Source organism: Rutidosis leptorrhynchoides, chromosome 7, assembly GCF_046630445.1.
Source record: "Rutidosis leptorrhynchoides isolate AG116_Rl617_1_P2 chromosome 7, CSIRO_AGI_Rlap_v1, whole genome shotgun sequence".
Taxonomy (NCBI): domain Eukaryota; kingdom Viridiplantae; phylum Streptophyta; class Magnoliopsida; order Asterales; family Asteraceae; genus Rutidosis; species Rutidosis leptorrhynchoides.
Genome location: NC_092339.1, coordinates 379,872,816 through 379,892,024, shown reverse-complemented (window position 1 = coordinate 379,892,024; position 19,209 = coordinate 379,872,816). Strand labels below are relative to the sequence as shown.

The following is a 19,209-nucleotide window of genomic DNA, read 5'->3' as shown; positions in this document are numbered from 1 at the left end:
GGGCGTAACAAAATTTCTTCAGTTATACACGCTTGTTTGTGTGAAAGATTTGTTCAGCTCTTCACATTAAGAAGCGTGAAGATATAGAGTTAAATTTTCACGCTTTTAAATGTTAACCAATTATTTCAACACTCGCAATTCAAAGCGTGTAGTTCTAGTCAAAATTTTCATGTATTCATTATTCACAAGCATGAGCGTGAGCAATTGAAATTTTTCATAATAAATAATAATAATTATTTACAAGCATGAGCGTGAGCAATTAAAATTTTTCATAATAAATTATATATATATATATATATATATATATATATATATATATATATATATATATATATATATATATATATATATATATATATATATATATTATTGGTCATTTAGTTACGGCTAGACAATACGTTTTATTATATTGTAACAAAAACATGGGTGACATTCTTTAAAGAAAATATTATTACAATGCAAACTTAAGATTTAAATACATGTTACAAGTCTATTAACATCTACTATACTAATAGACGAAACAAGTATCAGTACGGCCCTCGCGTTGAATGGGTATGTTTGGGTTCTTGTGCATTCCAGGAGTCGACAATAGTATGTAGTACGTGATGATCTCCGAGGTAAAGGCGGTCCAGCGTTGATACACCTTCACTTCTATCGTTTTTACTTGTGATTCGGACTAAGATCTTACAACTATTGGTTGTTCCGTTCTGCAAAGATCAAGAGGTTAATAAGATGTGGTTATAATTACATTCATAATAATGTATTTCAAACAGTTTCTAGGAGGCTGCTTGCATCTAAACATCAAATTATTACAACTTCAAAAAGAATGCAAATAGATAATACACACCATTGAAATTTTATACTTGCAAAGCCAAATACAAATATGTAAATTGAATTGTAAAACAGAAGCCACAAATATAAGGTTGTAACAAAGATATGCCTTATGGCAAAAAAAAAAAAAAAAATTATAAGGAATACAAATAAAAAGCTTATGAAGTAATACCTTCTGTAACAGCATGAGAAGCAAACTCAAAAGAAAATGGTAGAAGATTTTATGATAAATTTTTTGTGGATTAACAAAACGTTGAGCATCTAATCTAGAACGTGTGCAGTTAACAATGCACACAACATAAGAGAAGAGGTCACATTACATCACAAAATAACAATATACTGGTACATATCTAAAATAACAATTAATATAGCAAAGCATGAATCTTAAAAAGAACCTCTGTTTGTACAAAATCGAACAGCACTTGCAGAAGAGCTCCCGACAGAAGCAACAGAAACATTGGTTACCGCAGATGAACTCATTAACAGATAATAAAGAAAATAATATGAATCTTGCATAGAGTAGAACTTAAGTATCCATGAAAAATAGTAACAAATAAGAAAGGTTGAACCTTGAATCTATGATACTGATCAACTGCTTGATCAACATTGCTAAAATCAACTATCCTTCCTATTGGTATCATTATCATCGTCACATTAACATATCTGGTTTACACAAATACCAATCATCATAACCGAACATATATAATCATGTATGCATATGGATGTATACCTTTCCATAACGGCATTACATCATAATTTTATGTATCATAGATGTGTATCCTTATCGTTACACCATATGTATGATACTCTAGCTTCTGTTTAATAATTGATGTTTCAGGGCTATCAAGAAGTAAACAACTGAAAAGAGAACTTGTAAAGGCGACCCAAAACTATTAAAGTAAGTTTTATGATCTTTAACACCCAAACAATATACAATACTAGATACAGATACTACTTGAGGAGAAAGAAACAAAAAATATGTTGAAACAACCCAACCCGTATTCCATACGATAATTTTTTTTTTAAATAATACACATTTACGCGCCAATTAAATATGTAACCATTCCACACGTTCGTTGGAACATACAACAAGTTTTAGTGTTTACAAAAGGCACAAAGGCCATTAACGATGAGATAAGAGGTTTTGACCAATACAAAAATGATAGTTTTAAACCAAACAACACATCGAGCATGGTTTGGGACTAAACTACCCAAAACGCTGGGCCAACTTCCAAAAGCTCCAACAAAACATCATCAAAGGACACCTAATGCCCGATAACCCCCTTGCCCTTATCCACACCTGCATCTAAAAAGATAAACAACGAGAGGGGTAAGCTAATGCTTAGTGAATGCAATAATTATACATGTACATATATAATCTACTTATTTGCAACCACTTACGCAACACCGCATACAAGCTAGCAATACGACGACCATGCAAACATCATGCATAAACTACTATCCACAATTTACAAGAAACTAGCAACTAGCAACACCAATAGCATATAGTTCAATATTAATTATGCTAATACCAAACTCACACAACCATGGTTAACCAATAGTAAAAGGAATGGTACTCGAATTTCCCATCGGTGTTTATAACAACCGTTAGTGTACAACACATATATCACCAACCCTTGGACAACACATATCCGTTCATAAGATCGTTAGTGTACAACGCATATATCACCAACTTGGACAACACATATCCGTTCATAAATCGTTAGTGTACAACACATATATCACTAACTAGGACAACACATATCCTTACGTACAAATAAACACATCATATACGTATAAGTATACTTATTCCACTCATCTTGACACAAGGATGATGATTATGCACGTCCGAACTTCAAGGCAATGTACCTAATTCATTAAGTACACATTCAATCACACAACTAGTGGAATTAACCACAATACTTACACTTGAGCATTTAATGACCCAATTTGCATTAAATGACTCAACTACACCACAACCGCCCATAAATGGCCAAAGCTCATATTAAATCACTAAGGCTAGTGATTTAAAGTCTACTAACATCAATTAACATAACTTAGGGTAATTCATACCCATTTCACCCAATTAGGTCAACTAGTACCCATTTGACCCATTTTGAATACTTAGACTCACAATCGAGTCAAACTCACCCGTTAACAATTCTTTCATAAATCTAAAAGTGTATTAGTGACTAGCAATACCATTTGACACTTACAACCTCAAATCACAAGACCAAAACCCTAGTTTGTGGCTATTAGGGTTTCATTACAACAACATAACCCAAATTCACCCATTTTACCCTCAAATGGGTCATACAAGTCTCTAGTAACCAAAACCCTAGCCATTAACCAATTAAAACTCAAAACATAAAGTTAGAACTTACCGAGACTATCAACGTGTAGCTAGAGACACAAGGAACAACTTTAATTCTTGCTCCAAAGATCAACCCTCAATCCTTCACTCTCAAATCTCACTTTTAATTCAAATGGGTTTTAAGTTTTGGGAGAGAAAATGAAAGAAAATAGAAAAATGAAATGAATTAAATGAACAAGTGGTGGAGATTTAATGCTCCCATCAGATCTACACGTTAAATTACCAATTTGCCCCTTGAAATCCCTTAAAAAGAACAAAGTCCGGAATCTGTCCAGCAGGACTGTCGCGGCGCGACCAAATTCTCGCGGCGCGGCGTATAACAGGGAAACAGACCCTTCTTAACTCAACTTCTGATCCAGATTTCCTTTGTATGTCGCGTCGCGACCCAGATCCTCGCGGCGCGGCGTTATCCGTCACCTGGCCACTTCGACCACACTCAAACCCAAAAATCGTTTTACACACTCTCAATTCGTTCATGCTTCCAATACACGCCTAAACCTCATATCTAAGTCTCACAAGACTTAACGCTAACTGAACTCATTTATAAACTTATGTACGCACACATTAACAAGTACATATCTATATATAACTACACATATATCTATACATTTACGCAAAAGCTAACGAGTTACAAATGTACCAATGATTAAGTGTGTACCTTTAGACGTGTACGGGAAAAACGGGATGTTACATATGTATATATAGTGTATATATATTACTTGAGGCCACCAAAATATTGAGTACAAGCATACAACACAGATCAATTTTTATTTTGGCATATCCTTTATATAGTAGTTCCCTTTGATGTCCTAATTGTAGTGACCCGAACTTTTCCAAGTTTATATATATTAATTGAGATTGATATTTACATGATTAAATGTTTCCAACATGTTAAGCAATCAAACTTGTTAAGACTTGATTAATTGAAATATGTTTCATATAGACAATTGACCACCCAAGTTGACCGGTGATTCACGAACGTTAAAACTTGTAAAAACTATATGATGACATATATATGGATATATATATATAGTTAACATGATACTATGATAAGTAAACATATCATTAAGTATATTAACAATGAACTACATATGTAAAAACAAGACTACTAACTTAATGATTTTTAAACGAGACATATATGTAACGATTATCGTTGTAAAGACATTTAATGTATATATATCATATTAAGAGATATTCATACATGATAATATCATGATAATATAATAATTTAAAATCTCATTTGATATTATAAACATTGGGTTAACAACATTTAACAAGATCGTTAACCTAAAGGTTTCAAAACAACACTTACATGTAACGACTAACGATGACTTAACGACTCAGTTAAAATGTATATACATGTAGTGTTTTAATATGTATTTATACACTTTTTAAAGACTTCAATACACTTATCAAAATACTTCTACTTAACAAAAATGCTTACAATTACATCCTCGTTCAGTTTCATCAACAATTCTACTCGTATGCACCCGTATTCGTACTCGTACAATACACAGCTTTTAGATGTATGTACTATTGGTATATACACTCCAATGATCAGCTCTTAGCAGCCCATGTGAGTCACCTAACACATGTGCGAACCATCATTTGGCAACTAGCATGAAATATCTCATAAAATTACAAAAATATGAGTAATCATTCATGACTTATTTACATGAAAACAAAATTACATATCCTTTATATCTAATCCATACACCAACGACCAAAAACACCTACAAACACTTTCATTCTTCAATTTTCTTCATCTAATTGATCTCTCTCAAGTTCTATCTTCAAGTTCTAAGTGTTCTTCATAAATTCTACAAGTTCTAGTTACATAAAATCAAGAATACTTTCAAGTTTGCTAGCTCACTTCCAATCTTGTAAGGTGATCATCCAACCTCAAGAAATCTTTGTTTCTTACAGTAGGTTATCATTCTAATACAAGGTAATAATCATATTCAAACTTTGGTTCAATTTCTATAACTATAACAATCTTATTTCAAGTGATGATCTTACTTGAACTTGTTTTCGTGTCATGATTCTGCTTCAAGAACTTCGAGCCATCCAAGGATTCGTTGAAGCTAGATCCATTTTTCTCTTTTCCAGTAGGTTTATCCAAGGAACTTAAGGTAGTAATGATGTTCATAACATCATTCGATTCATACATATAAAGCTATCTTATTCGAAGGTTTAAACTTGTAATCACTAGAACATAGTTTAGTTAATTCTAAACTTGTTCGCAAACAAAAGTTAATCCTTCTAACTTGACTTTTAAAATCAACTAAACACATGTTCTATATCTATATGATATGCTAACTTAATGATTTAAAACCTGGAAACACGAAAAACACCGTAAAACCGGATTTACGCTTTCGTAGTAACACCGCGGGCTGTTTTGGGTTAGTTAATTAAAAACTATGATAAACTTTGATTTAAAAGTTGTTATTCTGAGAAAATGATTTTTATTATGAACATGAAACTATATCCAAAAATTATGGTTAAACTCAAAGTAGAAGTATGTTTTCTAAAATGGTCATCTAGACGTCGTTCTTTCGACTGAAATGACTACCTTTACAAAAACGACTTGTAACTTATTTTTCTGACTATAAACCTATACTTTTTCTTTTTAGATTCATAAAATAGAGTTCAATATGAAACCATAGCAATTTTATTCACTCAAAACGGATTTAAAATGAAGAAGTTATGGGTAAAACAAGATTGGATAATTTTTCTCATTTTAGCTACGTGAAAATTGATAACAAATCTATTCCAACCATAACTTAATCAACTTGTATTGTATATTATGTAATCTTGAGATACCATAGACACGTATACAATGTTTCGACCTATCATGTCGACACATCTATATATATTTCGGAACAACCATACACACTCTATATGTGAATGTTGGAGTTAGCTATACAGGGTTGAGGTTGATTCCAAAATATATATAGTTTGAGTTGTGATCAATACTGAGATACGTATACACTGCGTCGTGGATTGATTCAAGATAATATTTATCGATTTATTTCTGTACATCTAACTGTGGACAACTAGTTGTAGGTTACTAACGAGGACAGCTGACTTAATAAACTTAAAACATCAAAATATATTAAAAGTTTTGTAAATATATTTAGAACATACTTTGATATATATGTATGTATTGTTATAGGTTCGTGAATCAACCAGTGGCCAAGTCTTACTTCCCGACGAAGTAAAAATCTGTGAAAGTGAGTTATAGTCCCACTTTTAAAATCTAATATTTTTGGGATGAGAATACATGCAGATTTTATAAATGATTTACAAAATAGACACAAGTACGTGAAACTACATTCTATGGTTGAATTATCGAAATCGAATATGCCCCTTTTTATTAAGTCTGGTAATCTAAGAATTAGGGAACAGACACCCTAATTGATGCGAATCCTAAAGATAGATCTATTGGGCCTAACAAACCCCATCCAAAGTACCGGATGCTTTAGTACTTCGAAATTTATATCATATCCGAAGGGTGTCCCGGAATGATGGGGATATTCTTATATATTCATCTTGTTAATGTCGGTTACCAGGTGTTCACCATATGAATGACTTTTATCTCTATGTATGGGATGTGTATTGAAATATGAAATCTTGTGGTCTATTATTATGATTTGATATATATAGGTTAAACCTATAACTCACCAACATTTTTGTTGACGTTTTAAGCATGTTTATTCTCAGGTGATTATTAAGAGCTTCCGCTGTCGCATACTTAAATAAGGATGAGATTTGGAGTCCATGCTTGTATGATATTGTGTAAAAACTGCATTCAAGAAACTTGTTTTGTTGTAACATATTTGTATTGTAAACCATTATGTAATGGTCGTGTGTAAACATGATATTTTAGATTATCATTATTTGATAATCTACGTAAAGCTTTTTAAACCTTTATTGATGAAATAAAGGTTATGGTTTGTTTTAAAATGAATGCAGTCTTTGAAAAATGTCTCATATAGAGGTCAAAACCTCGCAACGAAATCAATTAATATGGAACGTTTTTAATCAATAAGAACGGGACATTTCAGTTGGTATCCGAGCGTTGGTCTTAGAGAACTAGAATTTTGCATTAGTGTGTCTTATCGAGTTTGTTAGGATGCATTAGTGAGTCTGGACTTCGACCGTGTTTACTTGAAAAATGATTGCTTAAAAAATTTTGTTGGAAACTATATATTTTTAACATGTGAATATTATGTGATATATTAACCTCTTAACGCGTTTGATATTATGTGATAGATGTCTACCTCTAGAACAAGTCCCATTGACTCACCTAATAATAATGAAGAGTCAAATGTAAATTGGAATGATTCGTGGACTGATTCACAAGTTCCCGAAGAGGAACCGGAAGAAGAGTCGGAACCGGAAGAAGAATCGGAACCGGAAGAAGAATCGGAACCGGATGAAGAAATAGAACCGGTGGGGGAAATAATAAAATGGTTAAGTAAAAGAAAATCCTCAACCAACCGACCAAGGTTAATTATGGTCAATGGTGTTTCCGCCAAGGAAGCAAAATATTGGGAGGATTACCAATTCTCCGATGTATCGGATTCCGACGAGAATTTCGATGATGTTATAGAAATTACCCCAACTGAATTTAAAAAGGCAAAAGAAAATAATAAGGGAAAGGGCATAAAAATAGAGAAATCTAATTCCAACCCCGATGAACTTTATATGTATCGTCAACCCCCGAAGTCCTTAAGTTGTAACAATGACCCGTGAACCTCTAAACCATCAGGTTTTTCTAAACCAATGTGGAAAACGACGGCTCGTATTAGGGGAACATCATATATCCCTAGAAGCTTGGCAAAACGAACCAAAACCAAAGAAGAAGAAACAAGCGAGTCGGAATAAGATAGTTGTATTCGTGTGGTGTAATATATGTAATATAGTGTGCTTATGCTTTATGATATATGTAAAAATTGTTTGTATTAATAAGTATTTTTTTTTATGAATCTAACTCTTGTCTATTTTACAGTATAAAAACACAAAATGGATAGACAACCCAATATTTTAAGAGACCTACCTGGAGACATGATTGATGAAATCTTGTCTAGAGTCGGTCAGAATTCTTCGGCACAACTATTTAAGGCGAGATCAGTTTGTAAGACATTCGAAGAACGTTCTAAGAATGTCTTGGTTTATAAAAGGCTTTCGTTCAAAAGATGGGGGATATCACATTGGGAAATCCATAAGTTACGATGTGTTTACTTTGACGCATATATTGCGGGGAACCCAAATGCTATTTTACGCAATGGGTTAAGAAATTATTTTGACTCAATATATCCGAATATTGGACATCGTGATTTAGAAAAAGCGGCTAACATGCAACATAAAGAAGCATGTTATGCTTACGGATTAGTAATGTTCGCTTCTCACCAAAGTGAGAACAAGAACATCGGGCTACAACTATTAAACAAAACGTTCCCACAAGTGACGGAGTCGGTAATTGGGGTAAGAAATGAGGTTTTTAGATTGTTACGGGACTGTTGGACATTACGTAACCCTCGTCCCTTTGACGACGTTACAACACGCTGTCTTATCAACGGCCATAATGGTTATGTTCCACAAGACCAAGGATGGGAAGTAATCCAAGTAAAACCAGAATGCATGATTTGTTTCTGGACGTATGAATTACGTGTCTTTATTGCCTTTGCTGAACGACTTGTGTACTAGCTAGAATTATCTTCACAACCATCTTGTATCAAATTTATTGTGTGCTATATTTCATGCTATATGTAAAATAAGCGGTATTGTAAGTTTGTAAAATATTGTGTAAAAGTTTGAACGCGAAATATTATTATAATCAGTTTTTCATATAGAATTGTAGTAGTTGAATTGTATATTAGCTACTAAGTATGAACTTAACGGGTAGGTACTACCCGAATTTAAACTTATAAAACGCTAATATGAAGAAAAAGCTTTTATAAATGAGTTCATATTATGCTACAAAATACTATTAACTACTCTTAATATTCTGTATGATTAACTTGTTCCATTTGATTATTTTGAAGGAAATGGCACCGACAACTCGACACACCGTGAATATGAATGAAGAGGAATTCCGTACTTTTCTAGCTTCAAACATAGCCGCAATACAGGCTGCGCTACATACCAACAATAACCTTGGATCTAGCAGTACAGGAAATCGTGTAGGATGCACCTACAAAGAATTCACTGCCTGCAAACCTTTGGAATTTGATGGAACCGAAGGACCGATCGGATTGAAACGGTGGACCGAGAAGGTCGAATCGGTGTTTGCCATAAGTAAGTGTACTGAAGAGGACAAAGTGAAGTACGCTACGCATACCTTCACAGGTTCTGTGTTAACATGGTGGAATACCTATCTAGAGCAAGTGGGACAAGACGATGCGTACGCACTACCGTGGTCAGCATTCAAGCACTTGATGAACGAGAAGTACCGTCCCAGAACCGAGGTCAATAAGCTCAAGACAGAACTTAGAGGGTTACGAACCCAAGGATTTGATATTACCATGTACGAAAGACGATTCACAGAATTGTGCCTATTGTGTCCGGGAGCATTCGAAGATGAGGAAGAGAAGATCGACGCGTTTGTGAAAGGATTACCGGAAAGAATCCAAGAAGATATAAGTTCACACGAGCCCGCCTCCATACAACAGGCATGTAGAATGGCTCACAAACTAGTGAACCAGATTGAAGAAAGAATTAAAGAACAGACTGCTGAAGAGGCCAATGTGAAGCAAGTCAAAAGAAAGTGGGAGGAAAACGGTGATAAGAATCACCAATACAACAACAACAGCAATTACAACAATAATCGCAACAATTATCCCAACAATCGCAACATCAATCGCAACTACAACAAACGGCCCAACAACAACAACAACAACAACAACAACAACAACAACAACAACAACAACAACAACAACAACAACAGCAACTACAACAATCATCCCAACAACAATAATAACCGCAACAACAACAACAATCAGAAGCAGCTATGCCAAAGGTGTGAAAAGTATCACTCGGGGTTCTGCACCAAATTTTGCAACAAGTGTAAAAGAAATGGTCATAACGCGATGAAGTGTGAGGTCTACGGACCAGGGGTTAATAGAATGAAAGGAACAAATGGTGTCGGAACGAGTAATGGCGGAGCAAGTAGCGTCGGAGCAAGTTATGCCAATGTAGTTTGTTATAAATGTGGAAAACCGGGCCACATTATTAGAAATTGCCCGAACCAGGAGAACACGAATGGACAAGGCCGCGAAAGAGTTTTCAATATTAATGCGGCAGAGGCACAGGAAGACCCGGAGCTTGTTACGGGTACGTTTCTTATTGACAATAAATCTGCTTACGTTTTATTTGATTCGGGTGCGGATAGAAGCTATATGAGTAGAGATTTTTGTGCTAAATTAAGTTGTCCATTGACGCCTTTGGATAGTAAATTTTTACTCGAATTAGCAAATAGTAAATTAATTTCAGCAGATAATATATGTCGGAATCGAGAAATTAAACTGGTTAGCGAAACATTTAAGATTGATTTGATACCAGTAGAGTTAGGGAGTTTTGATGTGATAATCGGTATGGACTGGTTGAAAGAAGTGAAAGCAGAGATCGTTTGTTATAAAAATGCAATTCGCATTATACGAGAAAAAGGAAAACCCTTAATGGTGTACGGAGAAAAGGGCAACACGAAGCTACATCTTATTAGTAATTTGAAGGCACAAAAACTAATAAGAAAAGGTTGCTATGCTGTTCTAGCACACGTCGAGAAAGTACAAACTGAAGAAAAGAGCATCAATGATGTTCCCATTGCAAAAGAATTTCCCGATGTATTTCCGAAAGAATTACCGGGATTACCCCCACATCGATCCGTTGAATTTCAAATAGATCTTGTACCAGGAGCTGCACCAATAGCTTGTGCTCCTTACAGACTCGCACCCAGTGAGATGAAAGAACTGCAAAGCCAATTACAAGAACTTTTAGAGCGTGGTTTCATTCGACCAAGCACATCACCGTGGGGAGCTCCTGTTTTGTTTGTCAAGAAGAAAGATGGTACATTCAGGTTGTGTATCGACTACTGAGAGTTGAACAAACTTACCATCAAGAACCGCTACCCACTACCGAGAATCGACGACTTATTTGATCAACTACAAGGCTCGTCTGTTTATTCAAAGATTGACTTACGTTCCGGGTATCATCAAATGCGGGTGAAAGAAGATGATATTCCAAAGACTGCTTTCAGAACACGTTACGGTCATTACGAGTTTATGGTCATGCCGTTTGGTTTAACTAATGCACCAGCTGTGTTCATGGACCTTATGAACCGAGTGTGTGGACCATACCTTGACAAGTTTGTCATTATTTTCATTGATGACATACTTATTTACTCAAAGAATGACCAAGAACACGGTGAACATTTGAGAAAGGTGTTAGAAGTACTGAGGAAGGAAGAATTGTACGCTAAGTTTTCAAAGTGTGCATTTTGGTTGGAAGAAGTTCAATTCCTCGGTCACATAGTGAACAAAGAAGGTATTAAGGTGGATCCGGCAAAGATAAAAACTGTTGAAAAGTGGGAAACCCCGAAAACTCCGAAACACATACGCCAGTTTTTAGGACTAGCTGGTTACTACAGAAGGTTCATCCAAGAATTTTCCAGAATAGCAAAACCCTTGACTGCATTAACGCATAAAGGGAAGAAATTTGAATGGAATGATGAACAAGAGAAAGCGTTTCAGTTATTGAAGAAAAAGCTAACTACGGCACCTATATTGTCATTGCCTGAAGGGAATGATGATTTTGTGATTTATTGTGACGCATCAAAGCAAGGTCTCGGTTGTTTATTAATGCAACGAACGAAGGTGATTGCTTATGCGTCTAGACAATTGAAGATTCACGAACAAAATTATACGACGCATGATTTGGAATTAGGAGCGGTTGTTTTTGCATTAAAGACTTGGAGGCACTACTTATATGGGGTCAAAAGTATTATATATACCGACCACAAAAGTCTTCAACACATATTTAATCAGAAACAACTGAATATGAGGCAGCGTAGGTGGATTGAATTATTGAATGATTACGACTTTGAGATTCGTTACCACCCGGGGAAGGCAAATATGGTAGCCGATGCCTTGAGCAGGAAGGACAGAGAACTCATTGGAGTAAAATCTATGAATATAATGATTCATAATAACCTTACTACTCAAATAAAGGAGGCGCAACAAGGAGTTTTAAAAGAGTGAAATTTAAAGGATGAAATACCCAAAGGATCGGAGAAGCATCTTAATATTCGGGAAGACGGAACCCGGTATAAGGCTGAAAGGATTTGGGTACCAAAATTTGGAGATATGAGAGAAATGGTACTTAGAGAAGCTCATAAAACCAGATACTCAATACATCCTGGAACGGGGAAGATGTACAAGGATCTCAAGAAACATTTTTGGTGGCCGGGTATGAAAGCCGATGTTGCTAAATACGTAGGAGAATGTTTGACGTGTTCTAAGGTCAAAGCTGAGCATCAGAAACCATCAGGTCTACTTCAACAACCCGAAATCCCGGAATGGAAATGGGAAAACATTACCATGGATTTCATCACTAAATTGCCAAGGACTGCAAGTGGTTTTGATACTATTTGGGTAATAGTTGATCGTCTCACCAAATCAGCACACTTCCTGCCAATAAGAGAAGATGACAAGATGGAGAAGTTAGCACGACTGTATTTGAAGGAAGTCTTCTCCAGACATGGAATACCAATCTCTATTATCTCTGATAGGGATGGCAGATTTATTTCAAGATTCTGGCAGACATTACAGCAAGCATTAGGAACTCGTCTAGACATGAGTACTGCCTATCATCCACAAACTGATGGGCAGAGCGAAAGGACGATACAAATGCTTGAAGACATGCTACGAGCATGTGTTATTGATTTCGAAAATAGTTGGGATCGACATCTACCGTTAGCAGAATTTTACTACAACAACAGCTACCATTAAAGCATTGAGATGGCGCCGTTTGAAGCACTTTATGGTAGAAAGTGCAGGTCTCCGATTTGTTGGAGTGAAGTGGGGGATAGACAGATTACGGGTCCGGAGATTATACAAGAAACTACCGAGAAGATCATCCAAATTCAACAACGGTTGAAAACCGCCCAAAGTCGACAAAAGAGCTACGCTGACATTAAAAGAAAAGATATAGAATTTGAAATTGGAGAGATGGTCATGCTTAAAGTTGCACCTTGGAAAGGCGTTGTTCGATTTGGTAAACGAGGGAAATTAAATCCAAGGTATATTGGACCATTCAAGATTATTGATCGTGTCGGACCAGTAGCTTACCGACTTGAGTTACCTCAACAACTCGCGGCTGTACATAACACTTTCCATGTCTCGAATTTGAAGAAATGTTTTGCTAAAGAAGATCTCACTATTCCGTTAGATGAAATCCAAATCAATGAAAAACTTCAATTCATCGAAGAACCCGTCGAAATAATGGATCGTGAGGTTAAAAGACTTAAGCAAAACAAGATACCAATTGTTAAGGTTCAATGGAATTCTCGTAGAGGACCCGAGTTCACCTGGGAGCGTGAAGATCAGATGAAGAAGAAATACCCGCATCTATTTCCAGAAGATTCGTCAACACCTTCAACAGCTTAAAATTTCGGGACGAAATTTATTTAACGGGTAGGTACTGTAGTGACCCGAACTTTTCCATGTTTATATATATTAATTGAGATTGATATTTACATGATTAAATGTTTCCAACATGTTAAGCAATCAAACTTGTTAAGACTTGATTAATTGAAATATGTTTCATATAGACAATTGACCACCCAAGTTGACCGGTGATTCACGAACGTTAAAACTTGTAAAAACTATATGATGACATATATATGGATATATATATATATATATATATATATATATATATATATATATATATATATATATATATATATATATATATATATATATTAACATGATACTATGATAATTAAACATATCATTAAGTATATTAACAATGAACTACATATGTAAAAACAAGACTACTAACTTAATGATTTTTAAACGAGACATATATGTAACGATTATCGTTGTAAAGACATTTAATGTATATATATCATATTAAGAGATATTCATACATGATAATATCATGATAATATAATAATTTAAAATCTAATTTGATATTATAAACATTGGGTTAACAACATTTAACAAGATCGTTAACCTAAAAGTTTCAAAACAACACTTACATGTAACGACTAACGATAACTTAACGACTCAGTTAAAATGTATATACATGTAGTGTTTTAATATGTATTTATACACTTTCGAAAGACTTCAATACACTTATCAAAATACTTCTACTTAACAAAAATGCTTACAATTACATCCTCGTTCAGTTTCATCAACAATTCTACTCGTATGAACCCGTATTCGTACTCGTACAATACACAGCTTTTAGATGTATGTACTATTGGTATATACACTCCAATAATCAGCTCTTAGCAGCCCATGTGAGTCACCTAACACATGTGGGAACCATCATTTGGCAACTAGCATGAAATATCTCATAAAATTACAAAAATATGAGTAATCATTCATGACTTATTTACATGAAAACAAAATTACATATCCTTTATATCTAATCCATACACCAACGACCAAAAACACCTACAAACACTTTCATTCTTCAATTTTCTTCATCTAATTGATCTCTCTCAAGTTCTATCTTCAAGTTCTAAGTGTTCTTCATAAATTCTACAAGTTCTAGTTACATAAAATCAAGAATACTTTCAAGTTTGCTAGCTCACTTCCAATCTTGTAAGGTGATCATCCAACCTCAAGAAATCTTTGTTTCTTACAGTAGGTTATCATTCTAATACAAGGTAATAATCATATTCAAACTTTGGTTCAATTTCTATAACTATAACAATCTTATTTCAAGTGATGATCTTACTTGAACTTGTTTTCGTGTCATGATTCTGCTTCAAGAACTTCGAGCCATCCAAGGATCCGTTGAAGCTAGATCCATTTTTCTCTTTTCCAGTAGGTTTATCCAAGGAACTTAAGGTAGTAATGATGTTCATAACATCATTCGATTCATATATATAAAGCTATCTTAGTCGAAGGTTTAAACTTGTAATCACTAGAACATAGTTTAGTTAATTCTAAACTTGTTCGCAAACAAAAGTTAATCCTTCTAACTTGACTTTTAAAATCAACTAAACACATGTTCTATATCTATATTATATGTTAACTTAATGATTTAAAACCTGGAAACACGAAAAACACCGTAAAACCGGATTTACGCCGTCGTAGTAACACCGCGGGCTGTTTTGGGTTAGTTAATTAAAAACTATGATAAACTTTGATTTAAAAGTTGTTATTCTGAAAAAATGATTTTTATTATGAACATGAAACTATATCCAAAAATTATGGTTAAACTCAAAGTAGAAGTATGTTTTTTAAAATGGTCATCTAGACGTCGTTCTTTCGACTGAAATGACTACCTTTACAAAAACGACTTGTAACTTATTTTTCCGACTATAAACCTATACTTTTTCTATTTAGATTCATAAAATAGAGTTCAATATGAAACCATAGCAATTTTATTCACTCAAAACGGATTTAAAATGAAGAAGTTATGGGTAAAACAAGATTGGATAATTTTTCTCATTTTAGCTACGTGAAAATTGGTAACAAATCTATTCCAACCATAACTTAATCAACTTGTATTGTATATTATGTAATCTTGAGATACCATAGACACGTATACAATGTTTCGACCTATCATGTCGACACATCTATATATATTTCGGAACAACCATACACACTCTATATGTGAATGTTGGAGTTAGCTATACAGGGTTGAGGTTGATTCCAAAATATATATAGTTTGAGTTGTGATCAATACTGAGATACGTATACACTGGGTCGTGCATTGATTCAAGATAATATTTATCGATTTATTTCTGTACATCTAACTGTGGACAACTAGTTGTAGGTTACTAACGAGGACAGCTGACTTAATAAACTTAAAACATCAAAATATATTAAAAGTTTTGTAAATATATTTTGAACATACTTTGATATATATGTATATATTGTTATAGGTTCGTGAATCAACCAGTGGCCAAGTCTTACTTCCCGACGAAGTAAAAATCTGTGAAAGTGAGTTATAGTCCCACTTTTAAAATCTAATATTTTTGGGATGAGAATACATGCAGGTTTTATAAATGATTTACAAAATAGACACAAGTACGTGAAACTACATTCTATGGTTGAATTATCGAAATCGAATATGCCCCTTTTTATTAAGTCTGGTAATCTAAGAATTAGGGAACAGACACCCTAATTGACGCGAATCTTAAAGATAGATCTATTGGGCCTAACAAACTCCATCCAAAGTGCCGGATGCTTTAGTACTTCGAAATTTATATCATATCCGAAGGGTGTCCCGGAATGATGGGGATATTCTTATATATGCATCTTGTTAATGTCGGTTACCAGGTGTTCACCATATGAATGACTTTTATCTCTATGTATGGGATGTGTATTGAAATATGAAATCTTGTGGTCTATTATTATGATTTGATATATATAGGTTAAACCTATAACTCACCAACATTTTTGTTGACGTTTTAAGCATGTTTATTCTCAGGTGATTATTAAGAGCTTCCGCTGTCGCATACTTAAATAAGGATGAGATTTGGAGTCCATGCTTGTATGATATTGTGTAAAAACTGCATTCAAGAAACTTATTTTGTTGTAACATATTTGTATTGTAAACCATTATGTAATGGTCGTGTGTAAACAGGATATTTTAGATTATCATTATTTGATAATCTACGTAAAGCTTTTTAAACCTTTATTGATGAAATAAAGGTTATGGTTTGTTTTAAAATGAATGCAGTCTTTGAAAAACGTCTCATATAGAGGTCAAAACCTCGCAACGAAATCAATTAATATGAAACGTTTTTAATCAATAAGAACGGGACATTTCACTAATAACATGAATGATCTAGATGCATATACACATTGTAAGATTTTTACCAAGAGAATGGTTAACAGTTCAATTCATGCACAATGCTCGAAGTTTTTGATTCATTAGTGCATCAATAGCTTGGTACTTGGTAGTATCAATCACTTAAACCAATAGCAATAAACTCTGTAGCTAATAAACAACTAACTTCGAGCCTATTTGTGGCCTAATATGAGTAATCAAACAACGCATGGACCTATTTGAGACATCAATACAAATTCCACATACAAAGTAAGAAGAATTAATTTTAAATCCATAAATATCAGTCAATATATGTAATTGGAAGAAATGCACCAATTACTCAACTAAACAAGTGACTAACAACATTAATTAACATCGAAACCCTATCTGAATGAATTAATTGAATGAACTTAAACATAATCGAGTATATGAACAGATGTTAAAAACGAAATGACGAGTCTACCTCCTCATACAAACAGTTCACAGCGGTTACATGTTTGCCCTTAACAAGATCATTCTGCATAATGTAAAGTCATGCAACTGTCAATACACTACTATAATTCAGTAAAATCTAACCTCTACATGTGGTATGAGAGATAAAGAAAAGCTTTCTCATCGATCATCATCTTCAATTCGTACTGAAAATCACCGAATTCATCAACTGCCGTTCAAGTTTGACCTACGGTTGACCACAATAATCGATCAAAGATTGTAGAGCTGTAGAGTCCAAATTAAAAACTTATTTAAGTTCACAATCATCCACTCTACCTTCGTCATTCACTGTTTCATATTTACACAAACATTTGAGCTAAAAATCTATCGATCAAAGGTTTAGCCTAAAAGTCAAATTAATCGATATCAAGAGATTTATGTGTTTTTAAGAACTGAATTCGATTAACGAGTGTTAGTCGAAGTATAAGTGATCAATTTCGATTAGATTTATGTATTTACCTTCACTTTTGGTCAGTTTCTGAATTCCACCGCCGTACACCGCCGTAAATCACCGGAAAACTCATACTAATTGGAGAAATTAGTTGCAAGTTAACACGCATCTGATTTACTTTCGAACTTCCTTACGCGTGTATCATCAACAATTCAAATCTCATAAACGTATCGGTTTAATTCCTCACGCATTGTTCTTCGATTGAAAATTGAAACAGCGAAGTTCTTTAATTCCTCGCACGCATATGTATTTAAATTAAGTTTCCGGAAACAATTTTACATCAATATACGCGCTCATGAAAACAAATTGAAATTAGGGTTCGTTATTTTTCAATAGGGGAAGAATACGTGTGTGTGTGTTTGGAGGAGAAGAAAGTTAAAAAGGACGCGTCCGTTTGTTACTTTTAAGTCAATCGTCAGTTACTCAGTTTGTTTGCTAGCCTAAAACAAGTAAGGACCAAAATAAAAATTTATGAATAAATTATACGGAGTACATCAATAAAAGTTCACGCTTTTGTATGTGTTCACAATTTTTATCAATCTCCACGCTTTAGTATGCGTACTTCACTTTATTTTATTCACGCTTCTAACTATGGGCTATTTTTACTCAATTATGTGTGTGAAGATTCGTTAGTACACATTTAAAAGTGTGGTTAATTTTCATCACATTCATGAGTGTGAGCAAGTTAAAAAAAATTACACACTTGAATCAAGCGTGAAAAAATAAGCGTGCAGAATCTGCATTTTTGTTGTAGTGTTATTAATGTATTCTTCATGCTTCAAAGTGTGAAGACTTGAGGAAATTCTTCACACTTTTAAATGTATAAACTATGATACTTTACTTTACTCACACTTGTAAGTGTGAGGATTTGAGTCAATAAATTAACTACACATGTAAGCGTGAGAAATATATATATATATATATATATATATATATATATATATATATATATATATATATATATATATATATATATATCGGTAGGATCAAGAGGGAAGTAACCAATCGGGGGAAGCGGGGAGAAGCAATTTTTTTTTTCTTTTCG

The 19,209-nt window shown here is 34.0% G+C and overlaps 1 long non-coding RNA gene across 2 annotated transcripts; it reads right to left on the bottom strand.

Annotated features, from left to right (window-relative positions):
* Positions 1-391: 391 nt before the first annotated feature.
* Positions 392-18,516, bottom strand: LOC139858029 (uncharacterized). 2 transcript variants are annotated; one of them, XR_011762787.1, is made up of 4 exons: positions 18,173-18,516; positions 17,685-17,900; positions 1,227-2,137; positions 392-707 (listed from the first exon to the last, which is right to left on the bottom strand). It is a non-coding gene; the product is annotated as an uncharacterized lncRNA (long non-coding RNA). The 2 variants fall into 2 exon arrangements; XR_011762788.1 differs by having other exon boundaries at positions 17,798-17,900.
* Between the last annotated feature and the right edge of the window lie 693 nt (positions 18,517-19,209).